This window comes from Bos indicus, chromosome 13, assembly GCF_029378745.1.
Source record: "Bos indicus isolate NIAB-ARS_2022 breed Sahiwal x Tharparkar chromosome 13, NIAB-ARS_B.indTharparkar_mat_pri_1.0, whole genome shotgun sequence".
NCBI classification, from domain to species: Eukaryota; Metazoa; Chordata; class Mammalia; order Artiodactyla; family Bovidae; genus Bos; species Bos indicus.
In genome coordinates, this window is record NC_091772.1 from 80,676,940 (window position 1) to 80,704,751 (window position 27,812).

The 27,812-nt window shown below is 43.8% G+C and overlaps 1 protein-coding gene and 1 non-coding gene across 4 annotated transcripts in view; both read left to right on the forward strand.

Moving 5' to 3' along the window:
- The window catches only part of TSHZ2 (teashirt zinc finger homeobox 2), a 496,921-nt gene that overhangs the window by 82,258 nt on the left and 386,851 nt on the right, over window positions 1-27,812 (forward strand). The gene's annotated exons all lie outside the window — the stretch shown is intronic.
- On the forward strand, window positions 11,560-11,633 carry TRNAC-ACA (transfer RNA cysteine (anticodon ACA)). Its single transcript has one exon. It is a non-coding gene; the product is annotated as a tRNA-Cys (tRNA).

Sequence of the window (27,812 nt, forward strand, 5' to 3'; positions counted from 1 at the left end):
ATCCACACATCCTATCCATTGTCAAGCTCATTTAGCAGATTATTCTAAGACTAAAGTAAGGGAAGATAGCTCAGGCTATGAGTCTTTTAAGAAAACATTACAGAGTGTGAACAAAAGCAAATCCACAGAACTTTAAAATGTCAGAGAACTTAGAAATCCTTCAGTTTGAAGGGTTTGAAAACTCATCTGCCCACAGAGCCCTGGCAGACAGTAAAAGGAAAAAAAATAAAACAACTGAAAAAGGAAAAGTGGCCGAGAGAGGTTGATTGCCTTTTGCAAGGCCCTGGGAGGGGTTCTAGCCTTTGTTCAGTAATCGTATGTTTTCATGAAATTTGCAGAAGATATTGAACTTTAATTCACTAATGGGGCAGTAGCTGCCATCTCTGACACGCCCCCTCCTTCCCATTTTCCCTTACGCTGGACGATCGATGATGTTGGAGTCATCCCAGGACTTTCGTACTCATGGGCCACAGGCAATTTTTATTTATAATTTTTCCTACAGTATTAGACATGCTGCAAATACATTATATTCACCATTTTGTATTATTTTTCTTAAAGAGCTCTTTCCAGGTTTTAAAGCTTCAGACTTCACAAAACCAGCAGGCAAGGCAGGCTTTATGCAAATGTGGACACTTCATACCTGTCTGGTAGGAGCTGTTTTCCTGGGCTCAAGGCAGTTGCCAGGTGGGTGTTGAAAAACGCCTGGTATGATCAGTTCCCTTCAGTGAAGTCAGAAATCCAGATTTTCATGTCAAATGTTCTAATTTCCAAATATTTATAACTAACCAAACAAAACTAATTGGAAGGTCAAGTTTGATCTGTGGACTGTCAGTTTTCAACCTTTGCTGTTTATGATGAAAAAGCTAAATGAACAGGTCTAAAAATATTGAGCATCCATCCACACCGTCGTCTTCCAAAGCCCTTACACTGAAATGATCAACCTAGTTTGTTTTGTTTTGTTTTACTTTTAAAGCATTCAACTAGTAATCATTGAGTGCTAACTGTGCTTTTTACATAGATCTGAGTTTCTCCCAAGTTCAGCTCTTGATTAACTGTGTCCTAAGGAGCCTCCATCCAGGATTAGTGCTAGGAGACAGCCTGATATGAAATTACATCTTGCTATGCCAGGATGCTGAAGACAACTAACTGAAATTCACAATAAATCAGACAAAGCATTCAGATCCTTATTAAAAGAAAAGCTTCAAAAAAATGGCATGAGGTTTTATATTTATGAGCACATTAAGCTAGTCCTTGTGTTCAGTTCAGTTGCTCAGTTGTGTCCAACTCTTTATGACCCCATGGACTGCAGCACGCCAGGCCTCCCTGTCTATCACCAACTCCCAGAGTTTATTCAAACTCATGTCCATCGAGTCACTGATGCCATCCACCATCTAATCCTCTGTTGTCCCCTTCTCCTCCAGCCTTCAATCTTTCCCAGCATCAGGATCTGTTCAAATGAGTCAGCTCTTCGCATCAGGTGGCCAAAGTATTGGAGTTTCAGCTTCAACATCAGTCCTTCCAATGAATATTCAGGACTGATTTCCTTTAGGATGGACGGGTTGGATCTCCTTGCAGTCCAAGGGACTCTCAAGAGTCTTCTCGAACACCACAGTTCAAAAGCATCAATTCTTTGGCGCTCAGCTTTCTTTGTAGTCCAACTCTCACACCCATACATGATTACTGCAAAAACCATAGCTTTGACTAGATGGACATTTGTTGACAAATAATGTCTCTGCTCTTTAATATGCTGCCTAGATTGGTCACAACTTTCCTTCCAAGGAGCGTCTTTTAATTTCATGGCTACAGTCACCATCTGGAGTGATTTTGAAGCCGCCCAAAATAAAGTCTGTCACTGTTTCCATTGCTTCCCCATCTATTTGCCATGAAGTGATGGGACCAGATGCCATGATCTTAGTTTTCTGAATGTTGAGCTTTAAGCCAACTTTTTCACTCTCCTCTTTCACTTTCCTCAAGAGGCTTTTGTGTTCCTCTTCACTTTCTGCCATAAGGGTGGGGTCATCTCCATATCTGAGGTTATTGAGATTTCTCCTGGCAATCTTGATTCCAGCTCGTGCTTCCTCCAGCCCAGCATTTCTCATGATGTACTCTGCATAGAAGTTAAATAAGCAGGGTGACAATATACAGCCTTGACGTACTCCTTTTCCGTTTTGGAACCAGTCTGTTGTTCCATGTCCAGTTCTAACTGTTGTTTCCTGACCTGCATACAGATTTCTCAGGAGGCAGGTCAGGTGTTCTGGTATTCCCATCTCTTGAAGAATTTTCCACAGTTTGTTGTGATCCACACAGTCAAAGGCTTTGGCATAGTCAAAAAATCAGAAGTTGACATTTTTCTGGAACTCTCTTGCCTTTTCAGTGATCAAACGGATGTTGCAATTTGATCTCTGGTCCCTCTGCCTTTTCTAAAACCAGATTGAACATCTGGAAGTTGAAGGTTCATGTACTGTTGAAGCCTGGTTTGGAGAATTTTGAGCATTACTTTGTTAGCATGTGCTGCTGCTGCTGCTGCTAAGTTGCTTTAGTCGTGTCCAACTCTGTGCGACCCCACAGATGGCAGCCCGCCAGGCTTCCCCATCCCTGGGATTCTCCAGGCAAGAACACTGGAGTGGGTTGCCATTTCCTTCTCCAATGCATGAAACTGAAAAGTGGACGTGAAGTCGCTCAGCATGCGAGATGAGTGCAATTGTGAGGTAGTTTGAGCATTCTTTGGCATTGCCTTTCTTTGGGATTGGAATGAAAACTGACCTTGTCCAGTCCTGTGGCCACTGCTGAGTTTTCCAAATTTTCTGGCATATTGAGTGCAGCACTTTCACAACATCATCTTTTAGGATTTGAGATGGCTCAGCTGGAATTCCATCACCTCCACTAGCTTTGTTCATAGTGATGCTTCCTAAGGCCCATTTGACTTCACATTCCAGGATGTCTGGCTCTAGGTGAGTGATCATACCATCGTGATTATCTTGGTCGTGAAGATCTTTTTTTGTATAGTTTTTCTGTGTATTCTTGCCACCTCTTCTTAATATCTTCTGCTTCTATTAGGCCCATACCATTTCTGTCCTTTACCGAGCCCATCTTTGCATGAAGTGTCCCCTTGGTATCTCTAATTTTCTTGAAGAGATCTCTAGTCTTTCCCATTCTATTGTTTTCCTCTATTTCTTTGCATTGATCACAGAGGAAGGCTTTCTTATCTCTCCTTGCTCTTCTTTGGAACTCTGCATTCAAATGGGTATATCTTCCCTTTTCTCCTTTGCTTTCGCTTCTCTTCTTTTCACAAATACTTGTGACAATCATTTAGTCACAAGTATTTGACAACCTCCTCAGACAACCATTTTACCTTTTTGCATTTCTTTTTCTTGGGGATGGTCTTGCTCCCTGTCTCCTGTACAATGTCACAAACCTCTGTCCATAGTTCTTCAGGCACTCTGTCTATCAGATCTAATCCCTTGAATCTACTTCTCACTTCCACTGTATAATTGTAAGGGATTTGATCTAGGTCATACCTGAGTGGTCTAGTTGTTTTCCCTACTTTCTTCAATTTAAGTCTGAATTTGGTAATAAGGAGTTCATGATCCGAGCCACAGTCATCTCCCAGTCTTGTTTTTGCTGACTGTATAGAGCTTCTCCATCTTTGACCGCAAAGAATATAATCAATCTGATTTCAGTGTTGACCATCTGGTGACGTCAACATGTAGAGTCTTCTCTTGTGTTGTTGGAAGAGGGTGTTTGCTATGATCAGTGTGTTCTCTTGGCAAAACTCTATTAGCCTTTGCCCTGCTTCATGCCGTATTCCAAGGCCAAATTTGCCTGTTACTCCAGGTGTTTCTTGACTTCCCTATTTTGCATTCCAGTCCCCTATAATGAAAAGGAGATCTTTTTTGGGTGTTTGTTCTAGAAGGTCTTGTAGGTCTTCATAGAACCATTCAACTTCAGCTTCTTCAGCATTACTGGTTGGGCATATACTTGGATGACTGTGATATTGAATGGTTTGCCTTGAAAACAAACAGAGATCATTCTGCTGTTTTTGAGATTGCATCCAAGTACTGCATTTCAGACTCTTTTATTGACTATGATGGCTACTCCATTTCTTCTAAGGGATTCTTGCCCACAGTAGTAGATATAATGATCATCTGAGTTAAATTCACCCATTCTAGTCCATCTTAGTTCACTGATTCTTAAAATGTCGACGTTCACTCTTGCCATCTTCTGTTTGACCACTTCCAGTTTGCCTTGATTCGTGGACCTAACATTCCAGGTTCCTGCGCAATATTGCTTTTTATAGCATCAGACTTCACTTCCATCACCAGTCACATCCACAACTGGGTGTTTTTTTTGCTTTGGCTCCGTCTCTTCATTCTTTCTGGAGTTACTTCTCCACTGATCTCCAGTAGCATACTGGGCACCTACCGACCTGGGGAGTTCATCTCTCAGTGTCCTGTCTTTTTGCCTTGTCTTCATGTTAGTGTAGTTTTTTGTATGAACTTTCAGTGACTTGGGGCTTTCTTATGGCTCAGATGGTAAAGAATCTGCCTCCAAAGCAGGAGACTCAGGTTCAATCCCTGGATCAGGAAGAACCCCTGAAGAAGGAAATGGCAGCCCACTCCAGGATTCTTGCCTGGGAAATCTCATGGTCAGAAGAGCCTGGCAGGCTGCAGTCCATGGGACATGACTGAGCGACTTTCACTTGGATGGTTTAAAGTATTTGGAGGTACTAGAAGTGTCCCTCTTTTTTACTCCTCCTCACCTTGAATCTTTACATTCATTTACTGCCTCCAAAACATTTTCTCTAGATATTTCCACGCCTGGAACTTTCTCAGCATTGAGATCTCGGCTGGCATGTTACCTCCTTAGAGAACCTTCCCGGAACAGTTTATCTAAATTAGCCAGTGCCCAGCTCTCTTCCTCAAGGGTTGGCATACGACAGCCTGTGGCTGAATCCAGCCTGCTGCCTGTTTTGCAAATAAAGTTTTATTGGCACACCTCCATGCTCATTACACATCGTTACATGTTTGTGTTACAAGTGGGACTTGGGTAGTTGCAACAGAGACCTTTCGGCCCACAGATCCCAAAATATTTACTATGTGGTCTTTTAATAGGAAATGTTTGCTGACCTCCGAGACTCCTATTGACCTGTTTTATTCCTTTCACAGTATTGATTATTTCCTGAAATTATTACTGGTTTGTTTGTTTGCTTGTCTGTTTCTGATTTCTGCTATTAGATTATAAGGTTCTCAAGGACGCATTTTCTCTTCTACCTGGAATACAGTAAGCATAATCTATTTGATGGAGTGAATTTAATAAATTCCATGCCGTAGAGTTTCTGTTAGTTCAGCGAGGGGCTCCCCAGCTTCGATGCACAAATGAGTACTGTAGCTTTGCATGTCAACAAGGGAACACGTGCATGTTTTGCTTTTGGTTGCGTAAACTAGACCAACCGAACACATTGAGACAGATGAGGCCTAAGTAGTATATTCTATAATGTCATCTCTTGAACTTGATGACAAAAAGCCAAGATGTGAAACCAGTGGAAACCACGGCGAGGGTGTCATTTCATCCAGTGCCATCGTCACTAACCAGAACTGGCTCTTATTTGCCAGGCGATCAAAGCCAATTCACTCTACTTTCTTCTGAGTTACCAACCATTTTGGTTTAACCCTGTCTAATCAAATAAATGAGTTTCTTTAAAAAATCTCCACCTGTGTAAGGAAAGATGCCCTTATTTTGTCTGAATAGTTACATCACCTTGTCCCATACCATGTTCATAAACCCTAACGTTTTGCATGCATAACAGCTTTCCAGAAAGCTGTCTTTATCTAAATTTATCCAGCCATTAGTTCCCATCTCATATCCTTGTCACTTGAGGATTTATTTACTGGTTCCTTGTCTATTAGTCTTTTTGTCCTCTGACTGCTGTCTTGAAAGCAGGCACCGTTTCGTACTTACCTGTATATTTCCCTCTATTACCCAATATGTGTTTGGCCTGAATTGAGTCTGGAGTCAGCACCAGGCCCCTGACCCTGTGCTGGGGGTTATTTTCAGATAAGACTGTTAAAGTTTCTCAAGAGCCCTAGAATCTTGTCCTGGGAAAGCTCACACCTTCTAGAAATAAGCCTACTCCAATGCACTCATTTGCTATGTTAAGTATATACTTTTTTAAAGAAAACAATAGCTATTCGTTTGCTTTTGAAATTATTATTGATTACAATTTTAAGTTTTATTTTTCTGTGTCTCTACCAATGCATGTTTGGTCAGATCTCCAAGCATTGAAGGCCCTGAATTTTTTGGAGGTTTCTGAAAAGAGGTGCATCCCCTCCATCCCCACAGCCCAAAGTCCTAATGTATAAAGCAGCCCTGGACACGCGCAGGTACAACAGGGAACACTATAGACGTGATTCTGGTCCTCAGGGAGCCTGGAGTCCGGCCAGTGTGCGATGTGAGTGAGCAGGTAGTTACAAAAAACCGGAAAACCGAGAGAAGGCCTGTTTCAGAGGAAGGGCGGGTGTGAAAGAAGACTCGAGAGGCCGGAGAGGAGTGGGGATGGGGCAGGGCGTTGAGGAAGCCCTCCCTGGGGAGTTATGTCTTAGATGAGCCTTGAAGGGTGAGAAGCTGCAGCAAGTCCTCCCCAGCTAGCTTTGGTAAGGGCTTCCCTATGGCCCTAGTGGTAAAGAACCCGCCTGCCAACACAGGAGAAACGAGAGAGGAGGGCTCAGTCCCTGGGCCGGGAAGACCCCCTGGAGGAGGAAATGGCAACCCGCTCCAGTACTCTTGCCTGGAGAATGTCGTGGACAGAGGAGCCTGGTGGGCTACAGTCCACAGCTTCGCAAAGAGTCAGACACACTGAAGTGACTTAGCACATACACACGCAGCCTTGCTAAATCTATTTAACCCATCAGCCAGTTCACCCGAAGTCATAACAGGCTGTGAAATTTATGGAGCCCCTCCCAGTATTTCAAGAAGGCAACAGCAGGGTATTAAACCAGCTCTGGGGTCCCTCTGAGCATGGGTCCCTGTCTGATGGTGCCAGCTTCACGCCTGTAAAGCTGGTGTGATAGTCGTCCTAAAAATGGACCCAGGCCCATTCAGATGAGAGTAGGAGAATTCTGCACACTTACTGCAGCGCCTCTCGCGGTGTGGGCACTCGACGGAGGGTGCTGAATGAGGGTGGGCTTCATTAGGTGCGCCCGGGGACATGTGACCAGCATGGCTGCCTTTTGCCTTTGAGATGGCTTTAATGGATGTTATTAGATTTAAGCAGTTTATTTGGAAAAAAAAAAAAATACACATATATGACCTTTTGGAAGAGATCTTTCCCACATTGTATCCTGAGAGTAGATGAAGATAAACTGATGCTAAACAAAAAGTGATTTTTGTTAAGGTTCATTGACTGCATTTTCAGAAGCTGCCACACGATGAAATGTATGTTCCCCCCCGCCGTCTATAAATCTGAGTAGTCCTGAATTGTCAAGTCAGGTAAAGTGAGCCCACGGGTAGCTCTTAAATGCCTTAAACCCTTGGAAATATTAGCTCCTTCTACAGCAGATGAGGTTTGGTGGTGCAGCTCATTAGCATTTGAACAAATTTGTGAGACTTTTAAGGCGTGTTGTTGGATTGAACTAAGTGGACTGATGCAGTGAATTCCAGACGGTAATGGCTCCATTTATCAAGGGAGCAGGTTTTAACATAATGCATAAACCTTTCTCCCATGGCCATTTTACTATGCATTTAATCCTCTTGCAACATGGTGCTTCAAGCAGAGGAAATGAAGAACTTAAACAAGGTTAACATTCCGAGAAAAGACTAGGGAAAAATCAATACCTCCCTCCTTCCCCAAATAAAAGATGATTTACAAAAGTGGAGATCTATATTGATGGCAGGGTCTTATAGTTGACAAAATGTACCCGTGATGTTTTGTGACTGGGACATGAGCTGTCATTGCCTCTGAATTCATGTCGAGTTTCAGGGATCATGGTATAAAATTATTTTAGTGGGATTAACTAAGGGTTATTAATTGAAAGGCTCTCCCGTAGCTTTGAGATTGAAGTCCGGGGAAGACTTTCGTGGCTTGTCTTTATCCTGTTTCACATTCTCTTTGACTTCAAAATGTTGTCTTTCTTCCTGTTTCCGTGCACTTAAAAAGTGGTGAAGTAAGTATCTTTCCTCCCACTCGGGAGATTTGCCAGAGCTTAGCAATCAAACCGCATCCCTTTGGAACACCCAGCCATTCAAGTCTTTTGTTTTGTCTATCAGCGGTTTAGCAACACCTTAACTTCATGACATTTGCAGATGCAGCGTTACGGTTTTGTCTATCAGGGAGGTGACCGGGGCTCAGGACATGCAGCATTTTGGCCATTTGCTGAGATAGGAGTTTGTACTGTGTTGAGTGACACTCAGCTGTAGGAGGATGCAGTTGCACCAGTGAGCAGCTCAGAGCTACAGCACAACGTGAATTTCCAGTTTCTCTGTTGAGCTGCATCCTTTCTGCCTGCCAGTGTTGTTATAAAAGCATCGCACACCAAACAGGTGACTCTTTACAAATGACTGTGGGTTCTATATTTATACAGCTATTAAGAACCTAAAGAAGTCGCTTAAATTTTTCAGATATACCTCGCTGCATTTTATGAGGGGAAATATATGGTTTGGTGGCTTCATAAATTTAGAGGGTTTTGAAGGCTGTGGAATATATCCTTTACAAATGTCAAGGGCCCATGGTATATAACTTTTATTTTTCAGGAGATGTTACCCTACTTTTAGATTGGAAACGCTTTGCAGCTAATCCATAAAACAGCCCCACCGTTGCTCATTCCATCCAAACTGCCTTCCAAAGTTATTTCTTTAAAAAGTCAAATCTTCCCAATTTCCCCATTTCCTTCCTGAAAATGCTTTTCTATACGATGCTTGGCAAGACCTGGGTATTAACAGCAAGAGTTTATTCAGCTAAGCCAAACAGCCAAAAGTACACTGAATTTCCGTCACTCAAAAAATGTAAAGCTGGAACTTAAGGCAGGAGTCTGGCAATTAATCTTCCACCTTTGGAAAATTCAAAAGTATATTCTAGGTAGTAAAAACAAGTTAGTGAAATAATATCTTGAATAATGGAAGGAAAGTGATTAAAGGTGGTATTTCATAAAAATGAGCAAGGAATATTCAAACACCCTTCATATACACAGAAGTCAGGAAGATCCTCTGGAGGAGGAAATGGCCACCCACTCCAGTATTCTTGCCTGGAAAGTTCCATGGACAGAGGAGCCTGGCAGGTTACAGTCCATGGGGTTATGAAGAGTCGGACACGACTGAGTGACTTGCACTCGGATGATTTAAAGTGCTTGGATGTGCTAGAAGTGTCCCTCTTCACTCCTCCTCACCTTGAATCTTTACATCCATTTACTCCCTCCAAAACATTTTCTCTAGATATTCCATGACTGGACCTTTCTCAGCATTGAGATCTTGGCTGGCGTGTTACCTCCTTAGAAAACCTTCCTGGAACATCTTAGCTAAATTAACCAGCGCCCAGCTCTCTTCTTCAGGGGTTGGCAAATGACAGCCTGTGGCTGAATCCAGCCTGATGCCTGTGTAAGTAATAAAACTCCCGTCAAAACCCCAAAGATAGGGAAATTAATAAGCAGGGTTTTCTCCATGCCAAGCAGCACTCAGGACTCAGGGCAGCTCGCTCTCCCTCTGAGGCTCTTCCTGGTCCTCCCAGTCAAGGCTGGGCATTGGGTGTCGTTTCCCCAGAGCCGCCATCCTGTGTTTCTGCCCATGTTGGATGCAGACTTTGGTTGCTTGTGTTCTTATCCCTCTTCCCAGCTCCACTGTCTGCACCTTATTGGCAAAGCCAAGGTCTTACTTTCCTTCCTTAACGCTTAACACAAAATTATCACTGTAGAAACCCAAAGAATATTGTGAATAAATGACTGACTAAACACAATCATGAACCTTTTTTGGAACTTCAGACCTTTTGATGAAAACAGAAAAACAAACAAAAAAACAGCGATAAGTTTGGAGACCTTAAATCCCTATTCCTTCTTTGAGTATGTGGAAGCAGCCTCCCTTTCTTTCCAAGGCAGAGAGAGGGATGGCCCACACATCCAAGATCCCCTAGCGTGGCCTCCAGCTGTGCTGAACCAACCTCTTCTGACACTAACCCGTGGGGTCTTCCCAGGTGGTCCTAGTGGTAAAGAACCCGCCTGCCAATGCAGGAGACGTAAGAAACAAGGGTTCGATCCCCGGGTCAGGAAGATCCCCTGGGATAGGGCATGGCAACCCACCCCAGTATGCTGGCCTGGAAAATCTCCTGGGCAGAGGAGCCTGGCAGTTTACAGTCCGTGGGGTCGCAAAGAGTCGGACACGACTGAGCGACCTAACATGCACACAGCCTCCTCTGAGCCTGGCTTTTCAAAGGACACCCTGAGTCACTCCAGCAGAGGCGCCCAGGAGGCGTGAAGGAAAAGACACAGGGTTGTGACTACAACATCACGCTTCTAGTCTGGGCTTTGCTAATCTTCCATATGGTGAGTCCAGGAAGCAGGTCATGGAATGTCTGGGAGATTTCCTTTGCAGAATTGTTCAGCAAGATTAGCTTTGTGGACTGTGTTGGTTAACGTGTCACCGATCATAGAGCTTCTTCTATCGACATATCGTACTTATTTTCTATGCTCGTTCTGTGGATTCAGTTGAAAACACCATCTTAGAAGGTTCTAGAAAGACTCTAGGCATCTCAGTGAGAGTCTGAATGGCTTAATTCTCTGCACTTAGCAATGAAAAGACACTATTTTTGAGTGGAGCTTAAATTCCAATTTGAAATCAATAAATGTGCTTCACTCACTTGCCTCAAAACTCAGAGAGAGGAGATGGTTGAAATAAAGGTGATCAGTCTTAAGTTCAATTCCCAACTTTTGCTGAGGTCATTCTCCTAGTTATTCCTCACATCATTTTTTTTTTAATCCCTACTTAAGGAGGTTATTTTGGTCTAAAATTTAAAACTCATATGCAAAAATTAGCAAAGTTATTTTTATAAAAATGTGGACCATGTATCTTCTAAGAGGTCTTTAAGGAGACAGGCATTCTAAAACTGCCCCAGAAGCTTCAAGGGAGAGTGAGAACGTGGGCTCTTATAAGCTGTTTTCAATTGTCAACTAAGCCACACTGTCAGGTAACCTCTCTGATTTTGTCAGCTCATCTGTAAAATGGAAATTAAAGTGTCCTCCCGACTGAGCTTTTATGAAGATAAAATAAGACAGTCTACAGGAAATTGCTTGGCAAATCATAAACTGCCATATAAACGTAGAAGAGAATCACCCAGAACTATAGTGGGTGAGTTTCTTGAGCACAGAACAGTAAGCTAGAGAAAATTCTGGGTTAACACAAATACAGAAAGGAAAACATATATAATCATGTAAATAATTATTTGGTGGCAATACTGTTTCAGAATATTGGCGAGTTAAAACACGCATTGAACTTAGACGTTTACAATGGCACGCACTTGGCAGAACACTTTAAATGTTATAAGATGCTCTAAGGTTCTGTTCTGCTTACATATTATCTGACTTCCATGGTGGCTCAGACGGTAAGAGCGTCTGCCTACAATGCAGGAGACCCAGGTTCGATCCCTGGGTTGGGAAGATCCCCTGGAGAAGGAAATGGAAACCCACTCCAGTACTCTTGCCTTGAAAATCCCATGGACGGAGGAGCCATGGACGGATGCTGCAGTCCATGGGGTCGCAAAGAGTCGGACACGACTGAGCCGCTTCACTTTCACTTTCGTATGTATTATATATGCACACTACAATAGATATTATATACATTTTAACAAATATCAGTAGGGATACACACACAAAACAAGTATAACTTAATTTATGAACAATGTACAGACTTTAAGGGTAGATTTTTAAATTCTGAATGTTTTATTGCTTTTCAAAATCGACGCTTGCAGAAGATGAAATTACAGTGTATTCTATTTACTGAAGGAGGGGTGTTCTACACTGGCATGTCGTGGTAAGGCATATACTTCTTATTTTCTCTAAAACTCCCGCCAGCAATTGCAGGTAAATGGAAATCGTGTGTGTGTGTGTGTGTGTGTGTGTGCACGCATGCGCGTGAACAGATATGTGTATGCAAACAGCAAAACTGATTAGCCCAGGAACTCAATTTGAGCACAAAATCACAGGCATGAATATGCAAGGAAATTTGAACGTGTTTGTCAGCAACTGAATATTTGGCAAGGGGGAAAATTAAAATAGATTGCACTTAGAGCTTGGGAAGGAAGAATAAACACAAATTTACAGGTGAGTGTTAGCAAACTGCATATATACTGAATAGTAGTCTGAAACAGACTCATCTGAACTCAGTAGGAAATTGACAGTTTGCGCTAGAACACAGTAGAACTGGAAGCCTCAAGTTAGGTTTCTCAATAGGAATACAGCAAATTACTATATCTACGTGGCAGGCACTCGGCTCTTAAGAGCTGGCAAGATTGAGGCATGTGAACTAAAAATTTCAGAGAGGATCAAATCAGTGTTATTTTTGGTCAATCGGCAAGATAGTCAACAGGTATCTGTGACACAGCCATTTCGCCGTTTACTTTTCAGCTCTGTGCTCGGCTGGCTTAGAATGGGAGAAAACCCTAAAACTTTAGAGGAGGGAACAGTAGATCTTTGACCCTGGCTTAGAAGGACAAATGGGAATAATCAGGGGCTTTGCAGTTGGGCACACGTGTCTTATACACTTTTAAACCTTCCTCTTTTTTCTTTTTTTGTATTGCTAAATTAAAAAAAAATTTGGAGCCTCTAAGCCATTTAGAAGATTGAAATTCATTATTGATTAAGCCACACACTATAGAAACACACACACAGAATTGTGTGCAGTCTTCTCACACCCTTTCTATGCCCACTCAAATTTGAGATTGTTCTCAAAGGAAGAACCACAGAGGGAAGTCTCTGCAGATGGCTGGACTTTTGAATCGTTCTGCCTTTCAGATACCGTCAGTCCCTGGTGGGAAGGGCGAATGGAGAGACTCCTCCAGAGCTCCTGTTTGCCTTCAGGGTTTACTCTGTTTCGTTGTAATAATAAGCCTCTCTAATCTTAAAGCATGCTAATAGATTTACTTGATGTTTTGAGGATTAAGTGAAACAGTGGATGGCCTCTTTCTGGAGGGTTAGGTTCGATAAAGAGCATGTGAGTTGCGTGTGGTGCATGACACAGCTTCACTCACGTGATCGTCGTCAGGGCTCGTCATCTCAGGAGGCCTCTGTCGTCTTATCTGCAGCATGGTGATCGAAATAAAACCTCCTTAAGGGAGCTGTTGACACATAATGATGATGCAGGAAGAGCTGTTAGCACACAGGTAGCAAAAAATTAAAAAGTGGTAACTCTTAGAGTGAAAAAGTTGGCTTAAAGCTCAACATTCAGAAAACTAAGATCATGGCATCTGGTCCCATCACTTCATGGCAAATAGATGGGGAAACAGTGGAAACAGTGTCAGACTTTATTTTGGGGGGCTCCAAAATCACTGCAGATGGTGATCGCAACCATGAAATTAAAAGACGCTTACTCCTTGGAATAAAAGTTATGACCAACCTAGATAGCATATTAAAAAGCATATTAAAAAGCAGAGACATTACTTTGCCAACAAAGGTCCATCTAGTCAAGGCTATGGTTTTTCCAGTGGTCATGTGTGGATGTGAGAGTTGGACTGTGAAGAAAGCTGAGCGCCAAAGAATTGATGCTTTTGAACTGTGGTGTTGGAGAAGACTCTTGAGAGTCCCTTGGACTGCAAGGAGATCCAACCAGTCCATTCTGAAGGAGATCAGCCCTGGGTGTTATTTGGAAGGACTGATGCTAAAGCTGAAACTCCAATACTTTGGCCACCTCATGCCAAGAGTTGACTCATTGGAAAAGACTCTGATGCTGGGAGGGATTGGGGGCAGGAGGAGAAGGGGACGACAGAGGATGAGATGGCTGGATGGCATCACTGACTTGATGGACGTGGGTCTGAGTGAACTCCGGGAGTTGGCGATGGACAGGGAGGCCTGGCGTGCTTCGATTCATGGGGTCGCAAAGAGTCGGACACGACTGAGCGACTGAACTGAAGGATCGTCACAGGGTGGTGGTGGTGTTGCGATGACTATTATTTTATGCTCTGTGACTTTGGACTTGTTACCAGGTCTTTCTGGGCTTCAGTCATCTCATCTGTCAAAAGAGAGCAAGATTGCTCCTCTCACTACTTTGAAGAGTGGCAGAAGGGACAAACAGAGATAAGGAGTTTGAAAAGCATCAAAGACCGTACGTGTAGAAAGCAAAAGCAGAATAATATAACCTAATATTCAAATTCCAAGGAATCTCAGTTTCAAAGATGCTGCAAAACATCTTTGTTCTTTGGAGAATGAATGTGCTCCAAAGAACAAGATGTGTGGATGAGCGGAGATGCTGTCGGGGCTGGTGACATCAGAGGCGGTTGAACACGGCCTGTCCCCACCCTTGGGGACATGGCTTCAAGCGCCTGCTCTTGGGAAGTGGGTATGGAAGGCTCGCCATTGAATGCAGGGGCATGTGCGTTACTCCTGACAGATGCCACCGTTATGTAATAGACATAAATGTAGTGGCCTTGCGTCCAAGTGGCAAGAAACCTAACTTTATTCCTTCCTACAACTGCATTACATTCTTATTATGAACACCTGTGTTGCTGGATGACAGAACTTGACTGGAGTCAAATCAGGGGATCTGGGTCCATTCAGCCTCCAGGGATGGTGTCCAAGGACTTGGAGGTCACATGTGGTCCTGAGTTAGGACCTTCTGTGTACTGACTCCTGCAGAATGTGCAGTCTCCCTTCTGATCTCTGAGTGAAGGCCATTCTAGAACTGCTAGTATTTTTCTAGCGATGTCTCAGACTCCTTTTCTTGGTCATAGCCCTCAAGTATTTCTTCTAGTCTTCTGCCCCTGCAACGTGGACTGGTGGAAGGGGAGACGCTTCACGAGGCATGGAAACAGACAAGCCTTCTGCTTCCACACTCACCTGAAGGATTAATTTGCATGCTGCCCCCACTTCACCCAACCGGGGGTCAAGGACTCAGCCCAGCAAATAGCCATTGGGAAGCAGAACACAGAGCTTCTTCTCAAACAGACCGATGCCTGCGTACCTAGGATGGCTTCTCCACTCGCCCACAATATACGCTCCTCTCAACACCCAGGAATCCTTATCTTTTGGGTAAAGGGAAGTGGAGAGCAGAGGTGAAATGTCTTAGGCCTAACACTTTTAGGAGAACTGAAGTTACTTTGTAAAAGCCTAGCAGGTCTGCTTTAGAAATCCCCAACGCAAGACTTGGATTCCTTGGTCTGCTTTCAACTCCAGGCGGGACTAGGACTGCCTCCTGCAGAGTGGGGCTGGGGAGACTCGGCAAAGGAGGATCCCTCCACGGAGCGAGGGACCCACTGCTCGTGCTTCAGAGACTGTTTACAAAAAACCCACCGCGGATGATTCCTGAAGGAGTGAGCCGTGATATTTTGCCACAGTCTGCACGGCTGGACAAGGGCCAGTGAGTTCCTTTCTAATGTCGATGGTTTGCCTCTTGGAGATTGGAGGGCACAGGTGGGTCCATGTTCGACTGTCACTCGAATCATCGATTATTCCCAAAGAAACCAACTGATTTTTTTTCCCAATCACATCCTATTCTGCTGCAGTCTTAAAGGACGTGAGAAATAGTTCTTTATGCTTTGTCATTCTCGAGCAGGTTGTTCATTATGTAAAAAGCAATTATAATTCAGAGAAAAACAACTCGAAGTGTGAAATGGTGAAATACGTCATTGGAACGTCCCTGGAAGTCTCCAGTTGGAGTCTACAGATGACATCTTTGTGCAGAACATAAACACATGTGCCCCAGTTGGAGGGGAGGTGTCAGAAAGCAGGTTCTCTCCGCCTCGCCTCCGACGTCCCCTTCCAAGAGTACGCATTTGGTGAATACCCACGCCAGCACCCACGCCAGCTCCCACGCCAGCTCCCATGCCCAGAGCCCACGGCATTCCCTGGGCCATCTCCGGAGGGTGACCCCTCTGCGTGACCCCACTCCACCTCTGACCTGCTCCAAGCATGATATGTTCACTGTGTGGCCGAGGATAGTTCGAAAACGTGACGCATCACTCACCTCCTTCAGAACTCCTTCCGTGACTTAAAGCATTTTATTTTCATTTCACGTCACTAGAGCGGCTTCCGGGGTGGCTTGTAGCACTTCCCAACCACACCATACTCTAAGTTTCTTTTTCTGAATTCTTTTATTTATTCATTGATGATTATTTATTAAATACATACTCTGGCCATAGATCCTTTGCTTTGGCCGCATGTAAATAGCACCGATATTTAAATGAGCACACAGATAAACACCCAGCTGTGGCAAACCATACTGAAGGAAAGCTCTAAGAGGCGACCAGGGAGCTAGACTTCATCGGGGTGGTCCAGGCAAGCTTCACTGGCTCTTAATATCTGGGAAACTTGTCATTGGTTTTTCATACCTTGCTACTTAATTTTGACTTTTCAAATAATTTGACTTTTGAGAATTCCTGATGTGTTTCTTCCCACAAAGAGCTGGGAGGCAATGGTTATCTCAACTGGATTTAGAGGAGGAACACCTTAGAGCCCTCGATTTAAAAAAAAAAAAAAAGTAGAAGAAGAAAAAGAAAGGGAAGGGAAGGAAAAAGCAAAGTAAGCGTAAGGAGCATCAGATTTACTGCTGAGGGAAGCATCAGGGGCCATTTTATCTCATTTTGTTATTATTTAACGACTGCACAAAAGAGAAGAGGCCCGAATCCTCTGAGGAATAATGCATTAATCCTCATTAGGCCTCGTTCAGTTGGGTGCGCTTTCTCTGCACCACGTGAAGCAGGAAGAGATCCCTTCCCGAGAAGGATAAATGCGTTATCTCATAGTTCACCTACTCTGGAATACCTAATGGGCTGCACTGGGAGCGTGTGTTGTTTATCATCGCTGGAAAGGGCAGGACGGTTCCTATTGAGTCTGCTAGGCCATGAGTGATTTATGGTGCGCTTTACCCTCAACTGTTGGGAGAGGCAGCCACATGGGTAGAGTTCCATCTGTGCCATATGCAGCCCCTTTAATTAATGATTTATCTTATTATCTTCCTTCCTGAAAGAGGGGGGGAAAAGGTTTACTTATATCAGTAAGACTAACCTGCCAAAGAGGATCATTGTCTGAATCCCAGTAACAAACAAGATAATGGGGAACGTTCTGGGGGGAGGGAAACCCAAGGGGAAAACAGGTTAGCAAAACCCCTTGCTTCCTGAAGGAAACATTAGAAGGTGTTTCCTAATCCTGCCTAGCACAGGTCAGTGTTTCCACACACACAGCACACACATCTGCTCACGAGTCCATAGAACAAGAGAGGAAATGTAAAGAGACTCCTCTGGTTGAGGGAAGTCGTTAATCCAGTGGCTTGGCAGTTAGAAGCTTGAAAAAAGATGACTTCTTATTAACATGCAATTGTCACCACGTTAATAATGAAATATTGATCTGTTCCCACTTAATGAAAATCAACTTATTCTAATTTACCCCTGGAAAGAAGACCACTTCGGGTCTCATTCCGACACCTTTCTACTGTCCACCTCTGTATTTTTCAGTGGCGTTTATTTGTTTTTGTCCATAGGGCTGAGAACCAGAGAGGGAGAAGGCAACAATTCATATCAGGTCAACCAAATGTATTTTTCTTTCCTTCCTTCTTCGAAATTCAATTATTTGATTGAGCAAGGGAAACCTTCATGGAGACCTTATAACATACTAAGTTTTAATGGTGATTTTTATGATTAAATGATTACAATCTTTGTCAATAAAAATACTGTTACATTAGAAATGCAGAATCTTAGATAATCGTTAACAGTCCTAATCTACAGCTCGATTTAAAGCTATTTACAGAGTATATACGTTGCAGTCAAGACTGGATTCTCCTCACAAGATTTAGTCTAAACTGCGGAGAACAATTTTACATGGAGAAACTCTAATAGCCTATCTTAATTAGCTGCCAATTTTGTGAATTATTTCAGTTTTATAGTCACAGTTTTTCTACTCATTTATTTACCTGTGATTTTGAAATTATCTGTGAAGCAATCTCCTTTGGATAATATGGAAATGAGCCAGTGACTATTGCCTTCTGAAAATGTAGATCATTTTTATTTACAATTTAAAACGTAAATGCTTTAAGGTCAGGCCTCTGTGGAAAGAATAATTCACAAGTTGCTACGTTGTTCATTCACACTTCTACATTTATTACCCAAAGGCACATACAGAGGTGTGTGTGTGTGTGTGTGTTTACCAATGCAGTGGCTCTTATTTCTTCTCTTAGGTGTCGCTGCAAGGAGGTTCACATAAACATTTATATAGGTTTTAGAAAACAGTTGTTACTGAGGAAGAACCTTTTTCTGTTTACACAAATTCAGAACAAAGAAACATCGCTAAAGCTCCCGGTAATTGACATGTGGGCGTGTTTTTCAAGTCACTGACTGGAAGAAGTGAGTGTCTGAGATTTATTTTTGACAGGACTTAAATTACTGGTAGCCTGACACATTTTTGAACAATTACTAGACACGGAGGTGTTTAAAGTAATGGGTACTGTTTGAGGGATGGGGAAGTTTCAAAACCGTTAGAACAAAACAATTTTCCTTTTGATTAGTAAGATGCTAACACTTACATTTATATTACTAAATAGCACACACACACAGTTGACTCCTCAAATGATAGTTTTGTTTTTTCTCGGAATGAAAGTCGTATTTAAAGAGAAAAATCCCTCCGCGTGATGACCTGGTGAATCCCGGGGATTCAGGAGAGGACTGGGCCTCTCTGCTCAGCGTCAGCTCTCTGCTCGCCTCTCCCGCCTTCAGACCAGTCCCCAAAGTACACAGAGCAGAGAGCTCTGTCCTGATTTGTTTCAAATGTCTCGAAAGCCAGGGCTTCGTGTTCATTAATTAGTGACTATCTTTCAGGAGCTCCTAGACATTGTTGAGCCAGTCATCTGAACTCCAACCGGAAAATTAAAATTCACAATTCAGAAACTGCTCGCGTCCCCAAAAGATAAAGCATCTACAGCTGCCGTAATTGGCAATGCGTCGATGTTTCAAGTGATCCAAAAAAGTCAAAGCAGTCATTTCCTCCCCGCTTCTTTCCTGTTGGTGCCTCTGATGAAAATAGAGGGCTGCAGGGTTCCCAGTCCTCTTCTTTTGTTGATATTGTGGCTTCAAAAGGAGAGCAGGCTTCAGGGGTGGGGTCTGTCTCGTGGACTTACCTGTTCTTGCAGTTCTTAAATGTGCAGGTCAGGAAAGCCTAGAGCTTGCTTCTTGATCAGACAAACACTGGCGATGCATTTAATCACCCCTCCAAGGTCTTCTTCCTCTCCCCTGGGTCCAGAGACATCCATGAAGTCATGTCCTCTGACGACTCCTAGAGAATGATTCAGTACTGAATGTATTTCTCTTTCAAAAACCAAACCAAAATAAATAATCCAAAAAAAAAAAAAACCCCGCACACACAAAACACCCTCAAAATCCCTTTTGCCTTTTTTTATGGGAGACACAAAGAACTTTGCATTTGCCAGGGTCTAGAGCATTTGTTCTCAACCAGGGGTGATTTAGGCCACTCCCCCTGGGGTCATTTGGCAATTTCTAAAGATACTTGCAGTTTTCACAATTGGGGACTTGCTACTGGCTTCGAGAGGGGAGAGGTTGGGGATACTGCTAAACATCCCACAGGACAGTCCCCACGACAAAGAATTATCTGAGCCCAAATGTGCATGGTGCTGAGGCTGAGCAACTCCGGCGGAGAGGCATGAGGTGACACCAGTTCAGGAATGTTCTGCGCTTCCATGTTGCTCTGGGTGCTGGGAATTTTTCCCCCTGACCCACACATCCAGATCAAGCAGTATCGAGAATGCAAAACGGCAGCAACAGCAGTTTAGGACGTCATCATCCTTCCAGGAGACGGAGGACACGTCTTTACAGTCACACAGCCCACGTTCCCAGCTTCTTTAAAAGAACATAATGTGCAAATAAATATGAGTAGAAAGAGAATGTTCAGTGCAGACAACAAAGCAATACTGATGTAGCAATATTAATGACCACGCTGGGGGAGGGGCGGGCTTCCTACTATGTTCCAGTCTTAGAAACAAGCCCTTTATCATGCTGCTTTGCCCGAGGCTCACGGGAGGACCGGGAGGTCGGATTACTGGGAGTAGACCTCACTCCCAGTAGGGTCTCTGTCCCCTCCTCATTTTGTAAGCTTGCACAATAAGATTTTCTTTCCAGTCTCCCTAGTCCTCACTGCAACAGGAGAGAGTGAATCTAAATGATGTATTGTTCCCATCCTATTTTTAAGAACTCATGAAATCCATGAACTATCCATAGATTTTAATCTATATGATGAAAAGTAACTGCTTTGGCTTCATTCCCTTCTTCTGAGCTGGATATTTTGACATCATCCCTGGATGGTTTTCCAAAATTACTTTGGAAAGTCAACGTTAGGCATCTGGAAAGTACAGGAATCACGTGAGACTGGGGCATTTCCTCTGGGTCACTGTGGGCCAAGCAGGTAAATTTGCTAGAAAGTGAGAGATTCTCATCCTTGGGGAGGAAAGGAACACTTCTGCCACTCACACTTTCATCCACCCGTCCTTCCATCTGTCCATCCATCCATACTTCCATCCATCCATTCACCCACCCATCAGCCCAGCTCTTGTCTTCTTCCATCCACACAAATGGATAGAAACACATCTGAAATACATTCAACAAAGATTAGGAGTTATTTCTAGATGCTGGAATGTTAGATGACTTTTAAATTTTCTTCTTTATAATTTTTATTGCTTAAGCATAGTAAGTATGAGTCATTTTTAACAATGAGATTATTATTTTTTAGAAGGAAGATGGTGATATGAGATGAGCTAATGGACACTTTTCAACAGTCCAGGAAAACTGTCTTGATAGTTAAAAAGAGTGCTTCCCATCTTCTATTAACTCTGTTCTGCCAAGTTAAAAAAAAAAAAAATTGGTCTATTTTCAGTTTGGGGTATAGGTTGATTGATGTAACTTTTCATTCTGAAATATGTATGTTTAATTATAGTTTTCCACTGACCTCAGTGTTTGTCACATTCACTATACATTAGCTAAAAGTAGAGACCATTTATCATAAGGATTGGTTGCAGGATTTCTCTGGACCATGATTTTGCTACAGACAATGAGCTTTCCAAAGAAATGAAAGATGCGTTTCCAAATTTTAAGGAATCTGTGTGCAGTCTGACGGTAGAGACAAGAAATGAAGGCATGATCTTCGCTTTACCAATCTTGGTTTATAAGTGACATGTGTATAACTTTTCTTACCTTCATAATTGTCTTGGTAAATTCTTCTGCATCTTTTTAAATTTCTGACCAAATGTCACCTCTTCAATGGAACTCTCCTTGACTACTCCTTGTGAAGTTACATGTTTCCTCCTTTGATTGAAAAGTTCAATGTTCCCCTTTTTTTCATTGTCTCTTAATGTACTTAATGTATAAAAGGTATCACGTTGCTGAAATTACGTCCTTAGGAATCCGTCCTTCCTGCTGGATTTTGACCTCCCATAGGGCAGGAGACAGGGTTGATCGGTCTGCGTGTCCCCAAGACTTCTCATTGCGCCTCAGTTACGCACCAGGAAAAAAGCTGGCCAGAAAGCAAGTCAGAAGGAGAAGGGTGGTGTGAAATGTAAAATCAGAGAAATGTGTAAAAGGTATAGGTAAGAGTGAGCTTGGTAAAACTTAGGTTTTTGGGAAAGTTCAAATTTACATTGGCTAAACAGCGAGACAAAACTTGCAAAACAGTCAACCAAGAAAAGAAAATAGCAATTGCTGTTGTTATTGAGTTTCAGGGACTTATAACAAAGGAATATTCAAATTTGGAAAAAGCTTCATGGGAAATATAGGTATTAGTAATTTTGTAACCAAAAAATTAGGGCACACCGCCTCTGTGCCAGGGAGGGTGCTGAAGGGGTCAGCTCATGCATCTCTCCTTTTTCAACAGAGGTAGATGTTAGTAGATCCATTGTACCGATGAAGTGGTTGAGATTTTAGGGAAGTCACACAGCCCATCGGCAGAGCCCCAGCCTCTCCCAAGGTATCTGGCCTTGAAGGTCAGTGTTCCTCCCACTCACCCACAGCTGCTTCATGTCCTCTTCTGTCCCTGGCATTTCCTCCATGTGGAAAGCTTTGAAAAGGCTCCAGTCACATTTTGAAATTCCATGACAAAAAACTGAATGTCGTCCAGAGCATAGTTTAGGATTTAAACATCCCTGTCAATCCTGGCTGTCATCACCAGGAGATTTTTATCCCAACAATAGATCACTGTGATGTGCTTGGCCTGAAGGGCCCTGGGCTGTTAAGATAGGAATCTATTGAGTAATGCAAATAAATTTAAAAAAAGACAGGTAGTCTCAGACTTTCACTATTGCCTTCTTTGCCGTCAGGCCCACAGACAGCTCTAAGCAAAACATGTTCCTTTTTTACCATTTTAATAATCTGTGCAATGGGAATGAGAGAGTGTGGGGTTTTCATCCAGCTGGTATTTTAATCATTTCAATGATTCATGTAGTTTTTGAACACAGAAGTGACCGGAGTTGAAGTAATAAAATAAGGACACCAAGGAGATCTGCAGTCCGATTATGGGAGCCCCACTTGCTTAGCGAACAAAAGAGCCCTGATGGCGAGTCTAGGGTACTAGTTTCGCACACAAATAGCTGCAGGGAGATAGAGGGAAGGAGCATCGCAAGCGCAGAGGCCCCAGAAGGAAGTGGGTTTATGCAGAGTGTTCTAGAAACAGAAAGCAGTCTGAAGTGGCTGGTGAGAACACAGCAAGTCAACAGAATGAGACATAAGACTGAGGATGAACACAGGAGTAGGGTGGTCAGCTGACCCAGATCGCCAGGCCCTGAGGGGGTTCTTGGGATACGGGACTTTCGGTGTTAAAATCGGGAGAGTCCTGCCCGAACTCGGACAGGGTGTTCCCCCTAGGCAGCAACCAGGTTACCCAGCCTGGGTGGACCATGCAAGGGGTTTGGACCGTCCTTTTTGTGCAGTGAGAGAGCATAGATGCGTTTCAGGCAGGCAAAGCCTCAAGGCCGTTCTGCATGGAGACTGAAACACCCCCTCTGTGTTTTCGGCAAGTCACCCAAACCCCTCCTGGCCTTAGTTCCCTTATTGGTGGTGAGAGGTGGTTACCCCAGATGGCCCTCAAGGTTCCTTTCAACTCGGAGACACTGTGACGTTTCCATTGCTTTCTGTGGATGGGAAAGGACCATGAGGAGGTTCTGAGCAAAGGAATAAGTCAATTATTTTTTTTCAAGGAAAGTTAATCTGGCAGTAATTTACAAGATTGTTTGTAGCAAAGAAACATCTGAAGAGAACCATTGAGATATTATAACAATCTAGTCAGGAGATGAGGAGTGCATGGACAGGGCGAGACAGGAAGGAAGCATGCGGTGAGAGTAACAAGAAAAAGGCCAGGACTTGGTGACTGATTGCATATGGCCAGTAATGGAGTTAATGAAGTATGGTTTCATTCCCTCACCCTTGTCCTCAACTTGCTGGGTGCATGTCCGCATGTTGGACACTGAGGAAGTGGATATGAGAGAGACCTCGACTTCATGGAGCTCACAGTCTCGTGGAGGAACCCAGTATCAGGCTGCACATTCCCGATGTGCTTAAGTGCTGTGAAATGGGTGTGAGGCTGCTTTACAAGCGATGAATGGAGGCCGGACGGCAGGGAAACCCAGACTAGAAATTGAGAGGCTCACTGAGGTGAGTGGTCTCAAAGCTCGCAGCTAAGAAGTCAGCAGTGAATTAGGCTGCTGGTGGGAGGAGGGCAGACCGGGAGGGAGCAAAGCACGGAGAGGAGCGTCTCAGACACCAGGACAGTGTTTACCAAGGACAGGAGGCCGGAAAAGGCTGGCACAGCTGATGGGCTTAGAAAAGTCTGGTGTGGCTGAGGACTAGAGAAAGTGTTAGTCACGCAGTCATGTCTGACTCTTTGAGACTCCGTGGATTGTAGCCCGCCAGGCTCCTCTGTCCATGGAATTCTCCAGGCAAGAATACTGGGGTGGGTGGCCATTTCCATCTCCAGGGGATCTTCCCAACCCAGGGATGGAACCCAGTTCTCCTGCATTGCAAACAAATTCTTTACCATCTGAGTCACCAGAGGCTCCTAAAAGGTTGGAAAGGGTCAAATTAGAAAAGAGACTGACAGACACCAGCCCATTTTGGACACGATTCTGAGAGCAACAGGGAGTCATTAAAGAAAGGGTTGTAAACAGGACCCCCTGAACTGAGTTTTGAATATTTGGATAAAGGAGATTAGTGGTGGTCCTCAGGGATCTGGGGCTCCGAGGTGAGTGAACAGACACATTTTGGTGGAAAAGCAGGAGAGAACAAAGGAATAATGTGACCAGTTGGAAATAGTCCCCAGGGTATTAAAGATATGGAACCATAAGCTTGGCAGAAAGATCAGTGGTAAAAATAATACCATCAGGGTCATGATGGAAAAGCCAATCAGAAGGGAGGAAGACTCGGGAGGTTTGGGTACATGGAAGCCAAATATGAGTCACTCAGAAGGGGCAGTGGAGACATCAAGCGCTCAACCAAAGTCAGAGAAAAACAAAGCCCGACTGAAGGCCAGTAAGCGCGGCAATTAATAGATCATTTGTTATCTCTGAAAAGGAGGTTAGTGACTAATGTTTGGATTACATCACTTTGGACAATATTAATAATGAATTTCCTGATATTCACTTGCAAAAATGCAATGGAAACTGGCTGCTCATTCTCCCTGTCTTTCCTGAAAATTCTCAAATTTGCAAACACTTTAATCCTCTCTGAGTACTGCAGCAGAAAGTTGAAATGTGCTCTGTGTGCAATGCGGGTATGTTTTTGTTACCCAACCCCTCCCCTTTCAGGTGTGCGGAATGTCAGTGTCTTGGACTTCCTGAATGGCCAGGCAGAGAGTTCACAGGACGGCCTCAGGGGGCTGAGCCGTGAGAAGGAGAGGGGAACAAAGTGAGGGGCTTATATCGTCACGAATCCAACGTTGCAGTAGCGATCTGTGTGCTCATATTTACAGAGAGACATTTCTATCAGCCGAAGATCTAAACCCCAGATCTAAAAACACGTGGGGAGAAAGCTTTGCTATTAGGGAGATTACTCAAAATAAGGAGTATAATGTGGATTTAAGCACTTCATTTCAGTAGCATTGATTCCTAGGCATTTTTTAACACTTAAAATATCAAGTAATACTTGTTTGTTGTAAAAGTTTGCCAAGTTCGGGAAATTATAATTTGCCTGACATATACTAGACACTCATTAAATATTTCATGAATGAACGAATGAACACAAATGATGTAAAACAACAGTGGATTGGGGGACATAGTTACTTGGAGGGCATAGACATATTCAGGGTTTTGCCATGTTAACGACATTATATGCAGTCTTTGAGCCTTAGGAAGTTGTAGGTTTTTAATCAGGGGATTATATAAACAAGTTGTCTTTAGAACATTACTCTGGCTGCTTTGTACTGGATGCCTCGCAGTATAATGTGGTGGAAGACAAAGGTTCTGATGAGGAAGCTAGTTGGGTAGGAAGGTGGGGAAATGATAGCTTGGACCAGGCTATTGGCCATAGAGACAGAGAGCAGTGAGTGGATGGAGATACCTTTAGTGGGTAAAGTCAATAAAACTTGGGTATTTTGTCAACAGAGGGGCTATTGGGAATGACAGAGAGGGGAACCACTAAGTGTGAGATAATTGTGAGATGCTGAAGAGCTATGGAGAATACCTATGAGTGCTCACTACACTCCCAGTTCACTACTCAGATATATCAGCTTGAACATCCCAGCCAATAGGATATGACGGATGCCCTTGCAGTGCGCCAGCTTGTCTAGGGAGAGATTATAAAAACCCAGATGAAGGCCAGTCTTTAAAGGGCTAAAGCAGAAAGAACCCACCAAAATACAGGGAAGGAGCCTTCAGAAAGGTTAGAAGGAAATCAAGACAGGCTGGCTTTGCAGGTAGGAGACAAAGAGAAGAGTGTTTCAAGAGGGAAGGAGCAGTAAATCCTGCCAGGAGCTCGGAAGGTGCAAGCGGGCAAGGGACCCACTGGACGCAGCAACGTGGAGCTCGGGGGTGAACTTAGCGAAAGCATCCTCTGCAGACCCAGGGGAGGAGAAGCCAGATCGGGTGGGTGGATGAAGACCTGGGAGGTAAGAAGGAAGCGCAGCAGTGTGGCCGCTGCCCGTGGACTGACCAACGCCCGTGCGTCTTAGTGCTGCAGTCGACAGAATAATCCTGCGTATTTGGGACTCAAAAAGGAGATATCTGGGGTGCAAGATCTCTAAGTGTTCAGCTGCCAAGTTTGGAGGGTGCCGGGTACTATTGCAAATAGCTGGATCTAGTGCTGTATACCTAACTGTGTGGATATCAACCAGCCTATACTGTGAGAGTGAGTGAGTGAGTGAAGTCGCTCAGTCATGTCCGACTCTTTGCGACCGTGTGGACTGTAGCCCCCCAGGTCCTCCGTCCATGGGATTCTCCAGGCAAGAATACTGGAGTGGGTTGCCATTTCCTTCTCCATACTGTGAGAAAGTTATGATAAAGATATAAATAAAAAGAACCACTTGCTGAGAGCTGACTCTGTGCCCGGTGCCCTGCTAACCCCCTACCTGCAGTCTCTCACTGGATTCTCACAGGAGCACCCAGAGAGTTGTATTAACCCCTTGTTACAGAAGGGAGAACCGAGGCCCGCGAAGGTCACATGTCCAAGAACATACAGCTGTGAAGCGATCCTGACTCTAGTTGGTCTGGTTCCAAAGCCCAGGTCAACCTAAGGGTTATGCAGTCTCGTCTAGTTGGGGCTTTCCAGTGAAAACTTATTGCCTACTTTACTGGAAATCTGACTGCATTTCCAAACTTGTTCTGCTTACCTAATTTGATAAGAAGCATTGAGACTTGGAAAGCAATTGCATAGAACGATTTTAGTCTTAAGCAAGTGAATACTCATAGTGCTCTTACAATGCCAGACATACAGAGACCTTGTGTAGGTGTTACCTGCTCTTACTAAAAGGCTCTGGAGAGAAACTGGCCTGCCCTTCTCCAGGGTTAATCAAACATTGTGAGTAGTAACACCAATCTTTCCCCCCAAGGGCAGCTAAATTCTTGCTTCTTGCGGAATAATTTTCAGCTTCTACTGAAGGAAGAGGATGGCATTTCCCGACTTTGTTCTTAAACTCTCTACAGGAAATGGTATTGTTGTAGGAAGGACAAAGGCACAATGGGAAAACACTTAACAGACGTTATCTGTTGACGTTGTAGGAGAGCCCTTTCGCATCATACCATTTTTGCTGGTCTAGAGCAGCTAAGAGATTGGCCACCTGGCTAAATATGCCCGCTATGATTTGGGGATTGAACCTGACTCCAGTTTAATTGAGGTGGCCAGGAACACCAAGGGACAGTGACACTTGGTGAGTGCCTACTGTGTCTCTACCAACATCAGCTTCCGTAATCCTCATAATACAGTCTGTTCTGCTAAAATGCTTCTGAAAATAGGAATTTGTTCCCACATGATTGATACATTTGAGCATCGTAAGGATTTTGCATTTGTGTATGTTTGACTTCATCTGATTGACACAGAAAACTGCACACTTCTGCACCAAGCCACAATGTCGCTGCTGTCTAGTCACTAAGTCGTGTCCAACTCTCTTGCGACCCCATGGACTGTAAGCCACCAGGCTCCTCTGCCCACAGGATTT